The sequence below is a fragment of the Schistocerca serialis genome, chromosome 5 (genome assembly GCF_023864345.2).
Source record: "Schistocerca serialis cubense isolate TAMUIC-IGC-003099 chromosome 5, iqSchSeri2.2, whole genome shotgun sequence".
NCBI classification, from domain to species: Eukaryota; Metazoa; Arthropoda; class Insecta; order Orthoptera; family Acrididae; genus Schistocerca; species Schistocerca serialis.
In genome coordinates this window covers 736,604,504-736,624,771 of record NC_064642.1, presented here as the reverse complement: position 1 = coordinate 736,624,771, position 20,268 = coordinate 736,604,504, and the positions used below count along the sequence as shown (strand labels likewise).

Here is a 20,268-nt window from a genome sequence, read left to right as displayed (position 1 = left end):
TTCTAGGCGCTTCAGTCGGGAACCGGGCGACTGCTATGATCGCAGATTCGAATCCTGCCTCGGGCATGGATGTGTGTGATGTTCTTAGGCTAGTTAGGTTTAAGTAGTTCTAAGTTCTATGGGACTGATGGCCTCAGATGTTAAGTCCCATAGTGCTCATAGCCATTTGAACCATTTTTTATCCAATTTACGGTTCCGTAGTTTTGGCACAGAGCATAAATAACGTAATTACATGGTAGGATTATCGGTAGCACTGGTAGCACTAATGGAGGAAGAGACATAAATGAATGTGCGAGAAAGAAATGGGAGACAATGACTTCGCTTTGTTGTTTGTTTGTTTTAAACTTAATTAGAATGACACGTCTTTCTCACTGTCAGTCAATATTGTATCTTATATCCTTAATTGTGCTGTTCTTCTTCACTCACCAGGACGGATACTTTTCAAGGATATTGGTTCTGGTGTCACTCTGTGTCTGGACAAATGTGCCCGTTTATCTGCTCGAGCATCTGAACGTTTAATCGTATCTCGAAAACAGTGTGAACACGTTAATATTTAGCACTGAGCTACGTGGAACCCATAGTAATGTGGTTAGGGGCTCGTACCCAGGAGGAATTAAACGAAAAGCTTTCCTCTAGTACTTGAGCTCTAACCTCGGGAGCAACGCTCCTGAAGCATAAACAGCTGTAGCGATGACTTCGTCTAGGTTTGTCGGAATTTGTTGCTGGAGTGCCCGATGAATCGATGTGGCTTTCGGGAGACTAGACTGTTCGTCAGGTGAGGTGCCAGGCATAGCAGACATCGATTTTTTATTAGTTGTTTCAGAAGTAGTCCTCGTAATTTTTTCCGTAAAGGTTTCTAAGCCACATGTTTGGTAGATGGATGACAGAGTCAACACTTCCGGAGGTTATCTCGTAGAAGAGTAGCCACGGCATCATGGTATACACACGGCTCCACAGCACGTACATGTAGCGTCTGTTTTGTTTTCTCTGGTCCTTGTATTGTACAATCCCCACTCTTCCAATCGATGGTTCCCGCAGAATAACGTTACTGACGAATATCCTCATTCAAAAACAATGCTCACTTGTTGCTAATAACCGACCTTGGGTGACCCATAGAGGCGCTGTGTTGAATTATTCACATCGAGCCTAAGGATAGGGACCTTAATATCCCGGAGGAACACGAAATGTAAGTTCACACAATCAATCCTGTAACTGTAGTTAACGAGCGGATTGCAGGCAACTGGAATTTTTGTTTTCTACTGTCTTTTATGATGTGTTACTTTAGTGATCTCGTTTAGGACTGGTGCCTTCAGTACTCTCGTTTATCATGCTTCTGTTTGTTTCATGGATTAATTTCTATATTAGTGGATACTGATTTTTGGGCTGCCCATGTGACTCTTTATAGAAATGTGTGTCTGGCTTTCCTAGTTTGCCTAGCGCTGGCATTGTATTGGCTGAAGTTTGTTTCGTATTATTATGTACAGATATAACTGATGACTGGGTATCTCTGCATGCTACCCCTGCGACAGTTTCTCGGTGACTTTTAACAAAGATTTGGTAGTTTTCTCGTAAATTTCAACTGCCCCGTTATTTTTGTTCAAACGGATCTTATATGCATGGTTGTCATACTGGGATTACTATTTGCCTCTGTACTTTCATCAGTTTCGATTATTGTGTGGTATTGTGTAGCAGCTTTCGGCAGCTTTTTTACTGATGGTGTTATGATTTATTCCTATCGTTTTATTGCATGACTTCAAATCTGAATTCCTCTACTTGTGTAAAAATAAATTTTTTTGTAAAATATTCTCTTTCCTCCGTATCTTGTATCCGGGACAAGTTTGAATCACTTAGTCTGTATGAACTACTATTTTGATTTGCCATTGCCAGTTAATACACTTTTATTTTAATGTATTTTGGTGTACTAAATGGTTTGTTCCCATTAATGTTGTGAGTTTTGGTGATATTCATTGTCATACAAGGCTAACTGTAGCCTTTTTTTACTTTCTGTAATTTTTCTTGTATTTTACACCTTTTGGAGCGCTAAGTTCCGGCACGCCATCTGGCGGGATATTAGTTTACTTCACTTTGATTAGCACGATTTGTTCACTTTAGTTTCCAGGTTTAACCGTTGCACTTGACTATTTTCCTCAGTGAAATCTCGTACGCTATAGGTCAGTGCTTATGCAACTTTCTTTATTATGTACACTGGTACGTATCCTGTAAATTTTTCTGTCATGTATTTTGCCTTATTGTGTAGGTTGTGAAGTACTGTTGTGCTCTTGATGTATATATTTTGTAACAGATTCTCTGATGATGGGTCACCCTCGAAAAGCGTAATAAACGCTGTGAGTTCACTACAATATTTCTATGGAACACAAAATATTTTTTATTAGTGATCAATCAGCTCTGTATAAGTTTACTGGGTTGATAATAATGGTCGCATGCGTCATGTGCGACATAAAGTTGCAATTGCAGTGTATCCTGCCTTATTTTCTAGACCGTTTAACGCTTCCGTTCACACATACAAAACGAAGAAAATGTCTAAGGCGAGGTAAGGTCCTGGATCCTCTGTGAGCCACTCTCGACCATTCTAGCTGGGCAAGAGATGGGACAAAGAAGAGAAACTTTCACAATAATATCGAACAAGGTGTAAGTTTTCAGCAACTGCAGAACAACGTGTTGGCCGTCCAAACCCACCAGGCAGTGTGGCAAGTCATATGTAACTTCGGAATCACGCTAAAGTTCTAACATTGTTGTCACTGATATAGCGTGTCTGGCTTTCGTGCTTTTCTTCGCAATCAGTGGCCCAACAAGATGAAATATTCCTTCAAAACCATTCGAGTAGTTTTAAATATCAGAAAATTAAGCATTATAAGCAGTAGATGGATTATGCTAATTCGGCTGCAGTATAACTGATAATGGCTAAAGCAGAGAAGATATAAAACGTAGAGCGGCAATAGCGAGAATCCAATTTCTGAAGAAGATAAATTTGTTAACGTCGAGTATCAATTTTAGATTTAGAAAGTTTTTCGTGACGGCGGGATATAGCCTTGTACGGAAGAGTGGCTATTCGTGCAAGAAGAAAATACAAGCATTTGAAATGTGATGCAGTAGACGAGTTGCTGAAGACTGGATTGGCACATCGAATAACTGTTGACAATGTACTGGCCCAAGTGAGGAAAAAAGAAATATATGGCGGAACTTGATTAAAAGGAGGGACCTGTAGATGAGACTAGAGACATTAAGATATTGCCAGTTTGGTAATAATAGGAAGTGTGTGTGGGTTTTGGGGGGAGGGGGGAGGGGTGGCAGGAGCGAGAACTGTAGAGGGCGATAACAGCTGAAGTCATTAAGCAGGTTCAAACGGAGGTACGTTGCTGTAGCAGTATGGCATTCGAGAGACTGCCAACAGAAGACTACCACAATAACAGCAACAAAATATTACCATTATAATCTCTTCCACCACACTCACATATGAAATACGACAAAAAGAAATGTAATTTGTTCATCATTCCAGAACGTGTGCTCGTTTCTGCAGTTTAGCCTTCCTCTGGAAATGACACAGGCTACGGCGGCATATAATTGCATCGAATTGGACTTCATGGAAACAGGGAATTTGTACATTCTTCTACATCGTTGTGACTGGCATCGTTTATTCATTTATTCTCCATAGACAAATACGAGGATTTGTTTTCGACTGCGCACATATTTTACACTTTCCATCGTTACTTTGTGCGAACTGATACAAACAATAGAGATAGAGCCGGCCGGAGTGGCCTTGCGGTTCTAGGCGCTACAGTCTGGAACCGAGCGACCGCTACGTTCGCAGGTTCGAATCCTGCCTCGGGAATGGATGTGTGTGATGTCCTTAGGTTAGTTAGGTTTAATTAGTTCTAAGTTCTAGGCAGCTGATGACCTCAGAAATTAAGTCGCATAGTGCTCAGAGCCACCATTTTTGAATAGAGATAGAAATATTACATAGCTTCACTAACTACATTCGGAGACGCTTTTCTTTGGCCTAGTCTCGTTATATTCAAAAGAAAGAAAAGAGAAAGCACACATTCCCAATACTTATGGGAACTGGATATACGTCCTAATCTCCTTCTCTCCCTTATCTCTGTCTATCTCCCCCTGTCCCATCCTATGTGCATCTCCTCCTCGTTCCCCCTCTCCTTCTATCTATCTTCCCCTCCCCGCTCTCATTGTCTATCTTCCATCTCCCCCCCCCCCTCTCGTGTGGCATTCGTGTCTTTCCAAAATGCGTACGGTAAAGGCGGAAACGTGAAGTATGGTCACTTGATTACCAGTAACATTCGAACAGGACGAACGTGCTGTTATTATTTTCTTGGCTGCGAAAAGAAAAACACTGGTAGACATCCATCAGAGAATGAAAAATATGAATATCGCAGCATGTCTGTCGATAACTACAGTTTCGGAATGGTGCACCAAGGGGTGCTGCTACTTCACTATGACGCACGTCCCCGCATCACACATGTCGCAGCGCAGAAGTTACGCCAACTTGAATGGGAGACACTCGAGCACACGCCCTATAGTCCAGATTGCCCTTCATGCCATTATCACGTCTTCCGTCCCTTAAAAAAAGTTCCTGTTCGCCGAGGATGAGTAGCGGAAGTTTCTGACTTCTTCAAGCAACAGGACACGGTGTTATATCAGGATATCTGCAGCCTGGTGTGCTGGTGGGATGATTTTCTGAGTACTCAAGAAAATTTTGCCCGATTGGCAAACCGATTCTGGACTGTACGGCCTTCGTCGGAAACGTTTCAGTCGCTGATTATGTACTGATGGCAGTTTTATCAGATCCTGCTTTTGAAAATTCGCTCGTAAGGCTCATTATAACTAAGCCTACAAATAATCATTATTGCCTTTCTATGACAAATGAATATCATATTTACATAACCGCCTCCACCACACCCCTATATTTCAGCTGAGTTGGTAGCATATGGATACACTATAGTAGATAATAGTTATTTGCTCATTTAACTAATTTATTTTGTTAATTTTTGGCATATGAAATAAATATGATGCAGCCAAGAAAGAGCGTCACCGGCCGATGTGGGCGAGTGGTTCTAGGCGCTTCAGTCTGGAACCATGCGACCGCTACGGTCGCAGGTTCGAATCCTGCCTCGGGCATGGATGTGTGTGATGTCCTTAGGTTAGCTAGGTTTAAGTAGTTCTAAGCTCTAGGGGACTGATGACCTCCGATGTTGAGTACCATAGTGCTCAGAGCCATTTGAACCATTTTTGAAGAAAGATGTCGACCTAACATTACACCAAGGAAAGCCGTTTTATCATTGATACAGCACTGTACTGCGCTTCATCCGGATGGGGGTGTATTTAAAAGACCATTAGACTTTTTTCTGATGTTCAGACTTAAGGAATTGTTACGGAAGCTATTCTTCAATCCAAGTACGACACCAGGACAATTTTGGGCGAGATCATTTAGGCTGGGTCCATGCGCCCGTGTTCTAAAACGGGCACACACCTGCACACGTACCTCTCTTGCACGTGAGCCCAGCACAGAAGCACAACGACTAACGCACCAATAAAAAACTACCTCTTAGGTCCTTTACAGTATCCGATAACGTGTCAGTGCTGCATGCTGAGCGAATGACAACGGTACACTCCAAGAATCTTGTTCCCTTGTCAGTGATACTTTCGCCGCGTGAATAGCTCATTGGCCGCACCGTCGCGTTGTAACCCCATCATTACTCGTGCCGCGACTTGTGAAATCCATTCTGGGGCCATGTAGTCCTTATCTGGGTGTATGACCCATCAGCTCCTATCTCAGGAGAACATGTCTCCATCTATTCTCTAGATATCAACATGTACTCAAATCTTTTACGACTTTTTGCGACGCCGCTCGTCAAGACTCTGCCGCCTAAGTATTTTCGTCTTCAGCCGACTCCAGAAACAAATGCCAATCATACAAACGTCATTAGCAATGATCGAATTACTGAGCTGAAAGTGTGACTTCAATGTTGTTGTTGTTGTTGTTTTTGTTGTTGTTGTTTTTGTTGTTGTTGTTGTTCTTGTTGTGATCTTCAATTCGAAGGATAGTCTGATGCAACTATCCACGCTACTCTGTCTTGTCAAAGCGTCCCATCCCTTCGTCTCAATCTAATATTTCCTATCCTGCACAATTATCTCCATGAAAAGATCTCATGATACGTGATACCTTCTTCTGGCCAAATTTTATCACAAATTTCTTTCTCCCTAAGCAGATTCCGTACACCCCCTTTAGTTATTCGACATACTCGTCTAATCTGCAGCACCGCATTTTAAAAGCTTCTGTTCTCTTCTTGTCTGAACTGATAATTATCCGCGTTTTACTTCCGCACGAGGCTACATTCCAAATAAATACCTACAGATAAGACATTCCAACTTGAATTTGTATTGGATGTCGAGAAATTCCATTTGTTTTTAGAAATGTTTTTCTTGAAGTTGCAATCTACATTTCAATCGTGCATAGTTCGACTTTATCAGTTACAATGTCAGACAAAATTAAGTGTAGCACCCAGAAGACATGGTCGAACGCCAGTGCAGGTTGGCACGCGAACACACTATCGGTGCCTATGTATTACTGGGCTTCCAGTTCTCTGTGACAGCAGTGTTGTTCGCGTTTAACTTCGTTACCACGCCTGATGGGGTACACAAGAATCGTGAAAACCGTCAGATATTAAGTGAACACTGTGACCGACACGGAAATGCCACGTACATATACATCTACCTAGAAATTCAGCAAGCCACCGTAGAATGCGTACCCTGTACGACTATTAGTCGTTTCCTATCCTGTCCCACTCGCAAATACAGCGAGGGGAAAACGACTGTCTATATACCTAAGTATGAGCCCTAATTTCTCGTATCTTATCCTCGTGGCCCTTACCCGCAATGTGTGGTTGCGGCAGCAGAATTGTTCGGCAGACAGCTTCAAATACTGGTTCTCTAAATTTTCTCAACAGAGTTTCTCGAAAAGAATGTCGCCTTCCCTCCAGGGATTGCCCTCTGATTTCCCGAAGCATCTCCATAATGCTTACGCGTTGTTCACACCAACTGGTAACAAATGTAACATCGCACGTCTGAACTGCTTTGATGTCTCCGTTTACTCCGATCTGGTGCGGAACCCAAACACTCGAGCAGTACTCAAGAGTAGGTCGCACCAGCGTTTTATATGCGCTCTCCTTTACAAGTGAACACTATTTCCTACAATTCTCTCCGTAAACGACGTCGACCATTGTTTCCTACCATATTTCCAACATGCTAGTTCCGTCTGACATCGCTCTGCAACGTTACGTCCAGTTATATAAACGACTGTGTCAAACGGGACCTACTCGTGACAGACAGTCGTTATTAGAACTCGAATTTGGTAGGTGTCTCACTGTGGGTCTCCATTTCGCTAGCTGGTCGAATCGTGCATAATCCAGACCTGTGGGGCATTTAAATAAGACAGTGGCCCGATGGTGGCAGCATGGGAAGGTGATGGCAGGAAAACTAGTCGTCAAGGTTTCGGTGGACCACGTGTGGCCACCACAGTAGCAAGAAAAGGACTCCTTTCAACATTCTGTGTCCTCCCCCACTACTGGTCTGGGACCAAAAGCAGCTGGACTGGAATTACTGTCACAGACGTAGGACGCCGTTAACACCACAACACAAACGACATTAGCGGTGCCATGTCGGGAAGCATGGACTGCGGATGAATGGCTTATGGCTGATGGTGAGAAGTGAATCGCGGTTCTCCATTGTCCCAGATGACCATTGTCGGCCAGTGTGGCGGTGACCTGGGGAGGGGTCGTATTCTTCCGTTGTCTTGGACAGGCGCTTCTGGGGACATGGTTTAGGGAGCCAACGGTAATGGATGCACGTCACGGCTGGCAGCGACTGAGTGAATTCTGACAGCACAACGGGATGTCACGGAAATTCTGTGTCCTCACGTGTTCGTGCTAGTTTTTGAACAGTGCAGTCCTCGCGTGCACATAGCGAGTGTCTCTACCACTGTGTGACGTTGAGGAACTCCCTGGGCGAGAAAAATACCCACATCTGTTCCCGAAATAACGTATGCAGGACAAGCTCGGACGTCACCAGCGTCCCAGTGCCAGTGTTCAGAAGATGAAGGACCAGCTACCACAGCTGTGGGCCAACGTGGCTCAGGAGTCGAATCAACAACGTTCTGACCCATTTTCGAATCCAGACAGTGCATTCATACAGGTTATTGCTGATTTCTTTCGACTAAAATCCATTGTCCTTGTATTGATTCAAATGGCTCTGAGCACTATGCGACTTAACTTCTGAGTTCATCAGTCGCCTATAACTTAGAACTAATTAAACCTAACTAACCTAAGGACATCACACACGTCTATGCCGGAGGCAGGATTCGAACCTGCGACCGCAGCGGTCGCTCGGTTCCAGACTGTAGTGCCTAGAACCGCACGGCCACTCCGGCCGTCTATCCTTGTATTACTTTCGTTGGCGTTCACCTAACAACCTCTCTTCAAGCCATCATCAATGTCAATAGTGATACTGAGTGTGTCCTGCCGAGTAGTTGTTTCCGCCTGATGCGCAATATTTTGACGACCGAACCAGACGCCTTCTTCGGGTGCTGTAACTTCGGCTGTTGTACACTGAAGCGCCAAAGAAGCTGGTATATTCATACGCATTCAAATACGGGGGTATGTAAACAGGTAGAATATGACTTTCGGTCGGCAACGCCTATATCAGACTTGCGCCTGTTGCAGTTCTTAATTGGTTACTGCTGCTACAATGGCTGGTTATCAAGATATGAACGTGGTGTTATAGTCAACGAACGAGCGATGGGACACAGCATTTCCGAGACAACGATGATGTGGGGAATTTCCCGCACGACCATTTCACGAGCGTACCCTAATTATCCTGAATCCGGTAAAACATCAAATCTCCGACAACGCTGCGGCCGGAAAAATATCCTGCAGGAAGGGGACAAACGACGGTTGTAGAGAATCGGTCAACGTGACAGAAGTGCAATCCTTCCGCAAATTGCTGCCGTTTTTAATGCTGGGCCGTCAACAAGTTTCAGCGTGCGAGCCATTCAACAAAACATCATCGATATGTGCCTTTGGAGCCGAAGGACCACTCGTGTACTCTTGATAGCTGCACGACACAGAGCTTTACGCCTCGCCTGGGCCCATAAGTATCGACACTGGACTTTTGATGACTGGAAACATGTTATCTGGTCAGACGAGTCTCGTTTCAAATTGTATCGATCTGATGCATGGGTATGGAGACAACCTCATGATTCCATGGGCGCCGGCCGGGATGGCGGAGCGGTTCTAGGCGCTTCAGTCTGGAGCCGCGTGACCGCTACGGTTGCAGGTTCGAATCCTGCCTCTGGCATGGATGTGTGTGATGTACTTAGTTAGCTTTAAGTAGTTCTACGTTCTAGGGGTCTGATGACCTCCCATAGTGCTCAGAGCCCTGGGCCCTGCATGTCAGCAGGGGACTGTTCAAGCTGGTGGAGGCTCTGTAATTATGTGGGACGTGTGCAGTTGAAGTGATATAGGACCCTTGATACGTCTAGATACGACTTTGACAGGTTACATGTATGTAAGCATCCTGTCTGAGCACCTTAATCCATTATTGTCCCTTGTGAATTTCGACAGACTTGGGCTATTCTAGCAGCACAATGCGACATCCCACAATTCCAGAATTACTAGAGAATGGCTCCAGGAACACTCTTCTGAGCTTATAAACTTGTACTGGCCGCCCAACACTCCAGATTTGAACATTATTGAGCTATATGGGATGCGTTGCAACGTGCTGTTCAGAAGAGATCTCCTTCCCCTTGTACTCTTACAAATTAATGGACAGCCCTGCAGAACTGATGGTGTCAATTCCCTCCAGCACTTGTTCAGACATTAGCGAGTCCATGCTACGTCGTGTTGCGGCACTTCTGCACTCTAGAGTAGACCCTATAAGATACGAGTATTCGGCAGGTGTACCAGTTTCCTTTGGTCTTCAGTGTATGTACCCGCTGGCACTTGACAATAACAACTATTGTTGTTCTCTCGCCGTTCTTCGTGTTTGAGTCCCATTCCCAACGCCGACCTCAACCTTTGACACTCCTTTGTTTGCCAGAGGCTGTACTGATATTGCGTGAAACATACACTCTCTGCGTTTCCTAGTCCTGATGGACACACAGGAATTCCAAAGTGCATCAGCATCCACCGCAAGTATTATGGCAGTTAGGCAGGAGGTGAGAAAACTGGGATTCCATGGTCGAGTAACTACTCATAAGCCACGCATCACACCGGTAAATGCCAAACGACGCCTCGCTTGGTGAAAGGAGAGTAAACATTGGACGATTGAACAGTGGAAAAACATTGTGTGGAGTGATAATCACGGTACACAATGTGGCGATTCGATGGCAGGGTGTGGGTATGGTGGATGCCCGGTGAACGTCATCTGCCAGCGTGTGTAGTGCCAACAGTAAGATTTGGAGGCGGTGGTCTTATGGTGTGGTCGTGTTTTTCATGGAAGAGGTTTGCAAACCTTGTTGTTTTGCGTGGCACTCTCACAGCACAGGCCTACAATGATGTTTTAAGCACCTTCATGCTTCCCACTGTTGAAGGGCAATTTGGGGATGGCGATTGCATCATTCAACACGAAAGAGAACCTGTTCATAATGCACGGGCTGTGGCGGAGTGGTTACACGACAATAACGTCCCTGTAATTGACTGGCCTGCACAGAGTCCTGATCTGAGTCCTACAGAACACCTTTGGGATATTTTGGAACGTCGACTTCGTGCCAGGCCTGACCGACTGACATCGATACCTCTCCTCAGTGCAGCACTCCGTGAAGAATGTGCTGCCATACCCCAAGAAACCTTCGTGCACATGATTGAATGTACGCCTGCGAGAGTGGAAGCTGTCATCAAGGCTAAGGGTGGGCCAACTCCATGTTAAATTCCATTACCGATGGAGGGCGCCACGAACTTGTAAGTCATTCTCAGCCAGGTGTCCGGATACTTTTGATCACATAGTGTAGGTGGTTTTTACCGCCTAAGTGACTCTTTCCGGACAGTAGGTGATATCAGTCCAGTAGTTTCTGAGGACATGTGAAACATACATACATACAGCCTTATGACATTTATAAATATATTTTTCGTGATCCGATTTTGAAAAAATAAATCACGTACAATCCCTAAGCCCAAGCTACGCTTGTGTTGCCCCTGACAATGACAGCATTATCACTAGAAGCAAATAGTTGAATTTTATCAGATACTATTCAAGTGGCTCAATGCAAATAATTGTTACTGATATAGACATCCACCACTTACGAAGCTGCCTGAGACGCATTAGTGATGCAAAGTGAAATCTGTCAGCTGCAACCTACGTCTCTCTAGCTTCTGGGTTTAGCAGATCTCTTCAGCCACCGTGTCGAAAATTAGCCTGCAGATCTCCAAGTTTGTGTGGCACTTAAGAGTAACCGAGTCCACAGTTAAAATATAAGTTTTCTTATAATTTTGTTAATTAAAAGATTATCTTTCGTTTACGAGCTTTCTTAGTAACATCTTTTCGACAACATTGTGTATTGGGCATCTTTTCATAAAAAAAAACTTTACTTGTTCTGTCATTCTTCTGACACCAGTTTACGAATTGAGCCCTTTCATTTGCAGATCAAGCATAATTTTTGAACACTACTCACTTGCACATATTTTATCGTCTATTTTAGTCAAACATAAATGTACTTGTAAACTATCGGACCACGATTCAATTTGTAGTCTTTGTCCCGCTTACATATTTCATTTCCTTTTCAGTATGTATTACAGCTTACAAAATGCTCTGAATTGTTTAGCGTACCATCATTGAAAAAATATCAAACTAAAACCGTACAGGACTCTAGAGAGCCGCAGATCTTAACGAAGGAACATATAATGGAAGTTAAGTCTCTGAAGAAAATAAATATGTAGGTATGTTCATTATGTCTAACCGAAAGATAAACGAAAATCTATGCTAAATTAAAAGATGAAGGGCTGGCAGTACATTGTAAAGGAGAATACAGTGATCAGCAGTTCAAAAAGCGGCACTGGAACAGAACACACTGCATAGTGTCTTGGGTTACTGTCTTTGTAATTCATGAAACACTGAAGTTCGTTTTAGGTAAATTCCCTACGAGTTACGCCATATAATAGCAACAGCTAACAAAATTACGAAAGCAACTGAGTTCTTTATTGACGATAAACTATGTCATAGGGATACACTTTGGCTTCCATCAATGCGTATCGACCGACAATAAAACAGTGAAAGTGTTATTCACCAAAAGCAATATATTCTGAATCGTTCAGCAGAAAAGGAAACACGACTTACACAATTTCAGAATAAATAAGAATCTAGTTAAACATATACAACTGTATAAAGCACAAAAATGAAGCAATTTATTGGCATGCGAAGTGCTATCATCGAAACATATTCGTTAACTCAGTGTCACCTTAATGACCCAATGAGTTACTCGACTTATATCTGTTCAATAGGACACGTTATGCCATAAATTTAATCAAACATCATTGAAGGTGCAAATATAGGAAGGGACCCATTTAAATCAGCGAATTACAGAAACTACGTTGTCATGCAGTTACCGAACGAGTTTTTTGTGTTGATTTCACGAAATATACCACCGAACACTACGTAAAATTATGTTTCTCATGTAGGATCCAAATAATGTAAACAGTGCATTGATAAACTACACGTTAGTGATGATACTGTTATTCCCACAATAATAATTATCTCATCTTCACCATTTACAGAAGAGATTACATTTGGTAAACCTTGACCAGACTTAAGTAGTGCAGTATTTTCATACCGTTACAAAAATTTATGAGTGAAGACATTAATAAAAGAAAAACTTCATAGCAATTATGACGAATGTTATGTGAACTCAACATAAGCTCCTTGTGACTGACCATGTAAACCACTACGCTTAGCTTTTAGGCGATATTCTGCACGTCACCTGAAGCGGTAAGTTTAGGCCATCGGCTTTAGTCTACTGCCGTTAGCTGTATATCTTCTGAACATCCCCTAGCACAAGGGAACGGTTGACACATGAACACTACAACTGTTTTCGGAAACTTGGGAAAAGCTATATGGAGCACACCAGCTACATCGAACAACAAAAGGTTCATTTTAAAAATTAGAAACCACTGGCCACATTAGAGCAGTGATTTCATTCTACAGCGCAAAGCAAAAGATGTTATAAAAATAGCACAATCAGCAAAATTAATATTACATCCGGGACGAAGTAAACGACCCAGCTGGTCCTACGTTCGATTTGTCACTACAGATCTCGGGATCCTTCTGCAACGGGAATACCTCAACATTACGCAGACATTTCTTAAAGACACAAGAGATACGTGGACGAGCATTTTCCTGTTGAAAAATGGCACCACAATACTGTCAAATGATAGATAACACGTGCGGACGCAGGACATCCTTGCAGTATCTTTGTGCCTTCCGAGTTCCCAAAATCACTACCATTTAAAGTCATACCGAATGGGTCTCCGCACCATGACTTTCCACATCATGATTCAAGGATTAGCCACCGCCAATCCAAAGCATTGAAAGAGTGGGGCGTCTCCCCAGGTCAGTGTCATATTCGCCGACGATGGTCGTCCGGGACAATGCAGAAACACAATTCACTGCTGAACACAATGCGACAACATTCGTCAACAGTCGATGCTTCCCGTCAACAGTCCATGCCTCGCAGCCGCAGCACCATTACAAGTGTAACCGTTTGTGTTGTGAACGGCCGCATACGTATGGCACGGTAATTTCCTGGTGGTGATCGAAAATCGCTATCTTTTGAGAATTTCGGCCACCGAAGTCGACGGAAGGGAACAGGGAAACTGACCTGCATCTGTGTACAACTTTGAGCATCTGGTCTTAGGCTGATAGCTCTAATTACGCCACTGCAATAGCCGGAACTTCCATTTCACTACAGGTGCAATATGTAAGCTTACCGGGTAAATGTTACAATATTAATGGTGACGATCAGCGTTCAGTACCCGGGCTATCGGAATGTGGCTGTTAAAGTTCCTTCCAAATGTGGAGGTGGTCAGCATAAGTGAAAAATTGCAAATTTACGCTCTGGATTCATGTTTAATTAATTAGTAAAACGAGGTCACCGGATAGAATATAAAGAAGTACCTCATTCTTATGAATTATGAACTATTATTCTCTTTATCACTTGGTCTGATATTGATTCTTCCTGTTTCGTGGAGCTGCTATTTTTCTATATCTTAATACCACCACAAGCGTGACGAAAAACAAACCCAACTATAGTGGACTGGATAAGATATAGCAATCGACACAATTACTGTGCCGTGTCGTGTTTCGGTTGTACTAGATCGCAAGACCTTTACTGAAGAAGTTTTATGTAGACCGTGTTACGTTGTTAGGCACCTCTGGTACTTACTGAAGTTACGCTGATCTTTCTGTGCTGTTACGTTTTGCGATAATGGTACAAAACCCAAACGCGTCTGGGAGCAGCAGCGTAACACGACATGGATTGATGAAATCCTCTTGGGCTTCCATCCGGGTAGCTGCGTCGAAAATCCACGACGTTTCGATGAATGTCATTCTCATCATTTTCTGGCGAAGTTGATGATCACTTCGCCAGAAGATGAGAATGACACTCATCGAAACGTCGTGGATTTTCGGCACAGCTACCCGTATGGAAGCCCGAGACGATTTCATCAGCTGTATACACCGGGAAAGCCTACATTCGTATACGGACATGGACTAACGATTATTATTACTGAGTATTCGTTCGCTTGGAACAACTTAATAATTAGTAGTAGCCCCTCCCTCTCCCTTTCACGCCTTCCCTTCCCCCTTCCCTCACACAAAAGATTCTTTAAAAAATCGAATTATCACCTATAAAACCGCTTTAGATTCTTAAAATTTTTTTGGAAACCACCAAGTGCCCTGATTATTCAACACTGGGTGTGTGTATTCCGTTTAATTTGCGCTCTCCTTTAACAAATACTAGCTTTCCACACATCTCAATGTTTATAGCGCCATATCAATGGGGTTTCGGCTCGGAAAATAATACAATTTTGCAAGAACATTCAGTGGTATATGTGGATACTGCAACACGTATTGCATATAGAGAGGGTAATCCAAAAGTAAAGTAAAACATCAGGCTCCATGCTGAAGTTTTAATGAACGGAGAGCGAGAATGTAGTAAGCGATAAACATTTGTCCTTTAATTATTCTCTGTCAGGTCTCAGCGAGAAACACTTTCGTAAAGGGAAAAATAATATTCAAGAATCGAATAAAGCTGAGAGCAACTCTTTTACGAATGTAATTTTAAATATACAAAAATTTATATTTGTTAAATAAAACTCAGGAATCCTGTTCACAAACAAATACAATGATAAAACGGTATAAATAATGGACCTCAGCCATTTTCACTTATAAGCAAGCTGACTCCACACAAAAGTACCAGAAATTAAAGTTTTATTATGTTTATATCTGCTGTTGTTTTGACGCACACTTCCACACGCACTGAAAGCAGATAATGTTATACCGTACATCATAATAATGTAAATGTCACAGATAACAAAAGTGCAGCACATCTGCAAGAATATTCTACGTATGCTTCTCTCTCTAAAAAGGAATACAATCGTACGTTTTTACAGATATACATTTTCTGCTTCTCGTATTTGCTTTAACTGCCCATTCGCATCTACTGCAGCACTAAATTCATTTTTATTTCCACAATATAAATCTCCTATTTGTCGTGAAGGGACTGTGGTTCTTTCAGACAACTCCAGTAATTTAAGTTTACAGCGTTCGCTGTGGATTTGGAATACGTCCATATTACGAGGAATGCACTTAGTCTTCGTCAAATAGAATTTAAGCCGAACAATTTTTCAGCAGACTAATGGCTACTCTGAAAACATACGACCACTTATTTCAGCAGTCTGTCGCTTCATAGCTTCGTCTATGTATCAGCATAAAAAGCAGTTTCACTAGTCACTTTGCTTCAGAAAAATTTCTGCCTGTGGTTGCACTAACCTTCACGTTGACAAAATTGTTGTTAGATTAACTTACAATTGTATCTTTTTGAACGTCCTTTGTACTCATTTGTTTAGTTTGATAAAATCAGGTGGTTTATAATTAATACTCTGTTGTATAAAGTTGACAAAAATATCATTACCTTCAAATGTTTGTTTTTGGCATAGTGTTTATATTCACTTCAAAATGCAACTGGCAATGCTGTTTTAAACATAAAAGTGAAATAAAAACAAGAGGATACAGTTGATAACTCCGTTTTTGAACTGAAATGTGCCATCAAGAGCTATAAAACAAACTTATAACATTGTACTAGATTACAAGTATGTATTCGAGTGTATTTCAATTCCTGTCGGTGCGTGACGTCATAAAATAACAAAAGATCAAAGCGAAAAACTATGCGTCTGTGAAATGTAACGCAACACAGCAGAATTTTTTAAAAATTTTATGGAATATATTTGACGATACTAAGTTAGGTACAAGAAAAGCTATCCAGGTACTGAATTCTTAGCTATAATCAATAGTTACGTACGTTGTTTTATGTAAATGTGAATGATGAATCGATGACTTTATCTGATAACATACAATATGATTCTAATTCTGTATTTACTCCCTTCAGTAAATGTGTCGTACTCTCATTACGTCATGGCTGCTTTAATCAACATTTATTATATTAATAATGTAATTCTAATTCCCTTGTAATTAAGAAACGTCAGGATTTAGTTATGAATGCATATATTCAAAGAAATGGAGCATAAATTCGATAAGCAAGCTTCCATAAAGCAATATTCTCGTATAGAAAGTTGCGTATATAATGTGCATAACGGTACTGTCAGAGCGAGGCAGTTCCGGATAACAAATATCTTAGAAGGCGATACAATAAACCTCCGGCACTCGATGGAAATTTCGATTTTATAAAGTGGAGAGAAGCCAAAGCATTCAAAATCGTGACGTAAATCATAGAAAGCATTGGATAACTGGCCACTCTATTATGCTTGGACGGTCTTTGTGGGACCCCTTGTGAAATTTGGTCTACTTTTATGTATTTCTATCTCTGTTTTCTACTCAGACCTATTAACCGAAATAATTTATGAACCTCCAGTATGAAAGAGAAATATTTTATTAAAATTTATTTGTAATTCTGTCGAAGTGGTGGTGAAAAATCCGTAACTAGTCACTGCAAATAAACGATTTTCTTTTTAATTTCATGTAAATAATGTTTTTAACGTAATCTTTCCAACAACTTATACCAAAGGAATACTTTAGATACAGACTGGTAATGGCGTGGTTATCACATGTCATCGTATATTTACAGTGCAATGTAAAACAGTTTAGGGACTGATTAACCTCATTGACATCATCAATCCGCAAAAAAATATTTTATGGCATACTGGATTACGAAACAGTACGGAATAAAATGCATTCCACAAATTGATCATCTTAAATTATGCAGAAAAAAGTTCTTAACATCTGTATTAAATAATAATACAAAACTTTCGTCGAGAAGAGCTCAGTGTGCTCAACATTTACCGTGGAGAGCTCTTTTGATCACGATCATGTGGGCTGTACACTAGCGCATGTTGATGTAACAGTGGAAGTTCCTGGATATTTTGACATGCAGCCGGAAGACGTGTGACAGATTTATTATGCCTTACGAAAGTTGCAGGCTACTAGCATCTGCTACGAAAAATTATTATTTAGCCGCAATGGCTGATGTTAATTAAGCCGATATTGCGGGTATGTGGAAATACGGGTCGAGGGATTGGGGTGTGAGGGTATGCTGGATAATAAATGGTAGCAAGTATGAACAGTTTTTATTGGGTAATATTTTGAGAAGGTGCTGGTGGACAGCTTTTAAATAAAAGAAATTATGATTTGGTATACTAGCTTTATGTCAGCTCTTTATTGAAACACTTGGAGTATCGGCCAAACGACAGATCATTCCTCATGTGGTTCTTCATGGTTGGGAGTGGTCTCTTGTTTGACCGAAACTTCTAGCATTTCAACAAGGAAGTGACTTACAGCTCTTCTACATGACGAGTTTTGATAAAGTTTATCTCAGTATTTGTAAACTATCAGAAATGCATTTTAAGTATAATACTTCTACTTAAAAGTGTTAACTTGGATAAAATGGTTTATGGCTGAAAAAAAATCAACACTGTATTAAAATTACAAAGGTTGCATTAGATCCATAAAAAATGCAATCCTAAAAGAAATGATGATATATACTTTAAAAGATAGGGGTCATAGATTAGAAAACGATGTGGTGAATAAGAAGGTGGAGGTCGAACAACACGTCATAAAATGCAGCACAGTGCCCTTCAGCTGATGATTGCAACACTAGAACAAAGCACATTTCTGGGTAGCTTAGGTTACTACTATCTCTGCAATTCTTAAAATAGTAAAGTTCCTTTAATTTCATTACATTGTGACATGAAACTCTTAAGAGGGTGGCAAAACAGAGCTGCCCTGGAGAAGACTACAAACACCTGAAAATAGGCAACCCAAATTACATCATGCGCTCCAGGTGCAGGCAATGTAAGTTGGACTGCCTATCTTACGGTGCATCACATATTTTCCCAGCCTGTTTTATTTTGACCACGTTGTATTAGCAACAGCATAAGATTACAGTGGGTTCATGAACGATTTTACACTATAACGAAGCAGATACGCTGTAAAAACTCGTTGACATTGTGGCAGAATACCATTTCATGTATTTCTGCTTCTTTTTAAGTCACTGCTGAGCATTAGGCTCATTAAACGTTTGTTTCGTGACGTGGATATTAACAATAAGTTAATGTCTCAAATTCTGAAATGATGGGTCAATTTAATTCCGATTTGCTACATTTTCTTCTTGGTCGGTGTGTATCCACTTCACTGTCGGTATGTTTACCGTTGGCCATAGAGGGCAACTCACCAATCAGCAAGGCGATGGTCGACTACCGCAGGCGCCGACGGGTGCAGGTGGAACGCACCTAGCTGCAGCTGGGTAATGATACGTCGGTCGGTGGGACAGATAGAGAGAGAGAGGACCAATTACGCAACGGAACGGAGGCCTGTCCTCAAAGGACGGGGTGAGCGCACAGCAGGCGGAGCGGCTTCCGCGCGACCTCTCGCCTCGGCGGTCGGTTCGAGACTGGCTGGGCGGAGCGGCTCGCGGGCGACGCGCGTTCGCCTCGGGCGTTTCCGCCGGCGCTCGGGTGCGCTCGGGTAGCGCTCGCCTGTCGGCGCGTCTTCCGCCTGTCACGTGCGGCCGGCGCTGCGACGCTCGCCGTTTCTGGCGGCGCCACGCGGCGCGGCGCGGCGCGGCGGCGGCTACGGTGCCCATCCGCCCCCACCCCCACCTCTGCAGTCTTCGCCCCGTGTCTCAGCGCAGCGCAGAATCCGGCGGGCGTGTCGGCTGTAATCAGCTTTGGGCGACACGCCTGGAGGCGGAGGCTGGAGGCTGCGACCAGCTGCCACCGCCGCCGCTGCGGTCGCGCTGCGTGCAACAGTTGTTACCGCCGGTGCCGCAGCATCACAGCTGCCTGCTAGCAGCCGCGCCGCCACTGTGCAGACAGATGAATATCGTCTCCGCCGCCTGCAGCAGAATCTCTGCAATTCTGTCCGTCTGTGTTCTAGCCCTTCCCTCCCACATGCGAGGAAAGCATCACATCAGTTCTCCTCCAGGTCGTGCTATCTGTTAGTAGCTCGGAATTCCCTCCCTATCTCATGGATAGTATTCGATGCGTGATAAAAATATGGCTGCCTTGTTGCGTGTTTTTTTCCCGTATATGTTAAGCCTAATTGTGTTGTTTTGGTTCGTTTCGTTATGCACATGTCCAAAAAGCACTTCACATTAGAATTTATACTTATTCATGGAAAACAAATATCTGTGACAAGGGGAGTAGAAGTCGGAGTTTTTACTTACACTACCAATGAATATGTACATCTCTTCCATAGCCCATACTTAATATTACAAACACGAAAGTGACTCATCCTGTTACGTTTTTCACGACCAAACCGCTGAACCGATTTCAGTGGAATTTGGTATGGAGATGGTTAGAAACCTGAGAAAGAACATAGGCCACTTTAGAACAATTGTAATGCTAGATATTTATCAACTGGAAGATTATTACACGCATTAAGGGAAAATATTTAATTTTTGAATAAATCACTTACTGTTTGATTTTTGAACAGTATCTCGCTTGTAAAAATGGTTTTATT

At 42.5% G+C, this 20,268-nt stretch overlaps 1 protein-coding gene across 1 annotated transcript in view; it reads right to left on the bottom strand.

Moving 5' to 3' along the window:
* The window catches only part of LOC126481395 (RNA-binding protein Raly-like), a 999,983-nt gene extending 980,802 nt beyond the window's left edge, over positions 1 to 19,181 (bottom strand). Inside the window, exon 1 of the mRNA XM_050105125.1 lies at positions 18,980 to 19,181. The gene's annotated coding sequence lies outside the window, so the exon portion shown is untranslated. The remainder of the gene's footprint in view (positions 1 to 18,979) is intronic.
* Between the last annotated feature and the right edge of the window lie 1,087 nt (positions 19,182 to 20,268).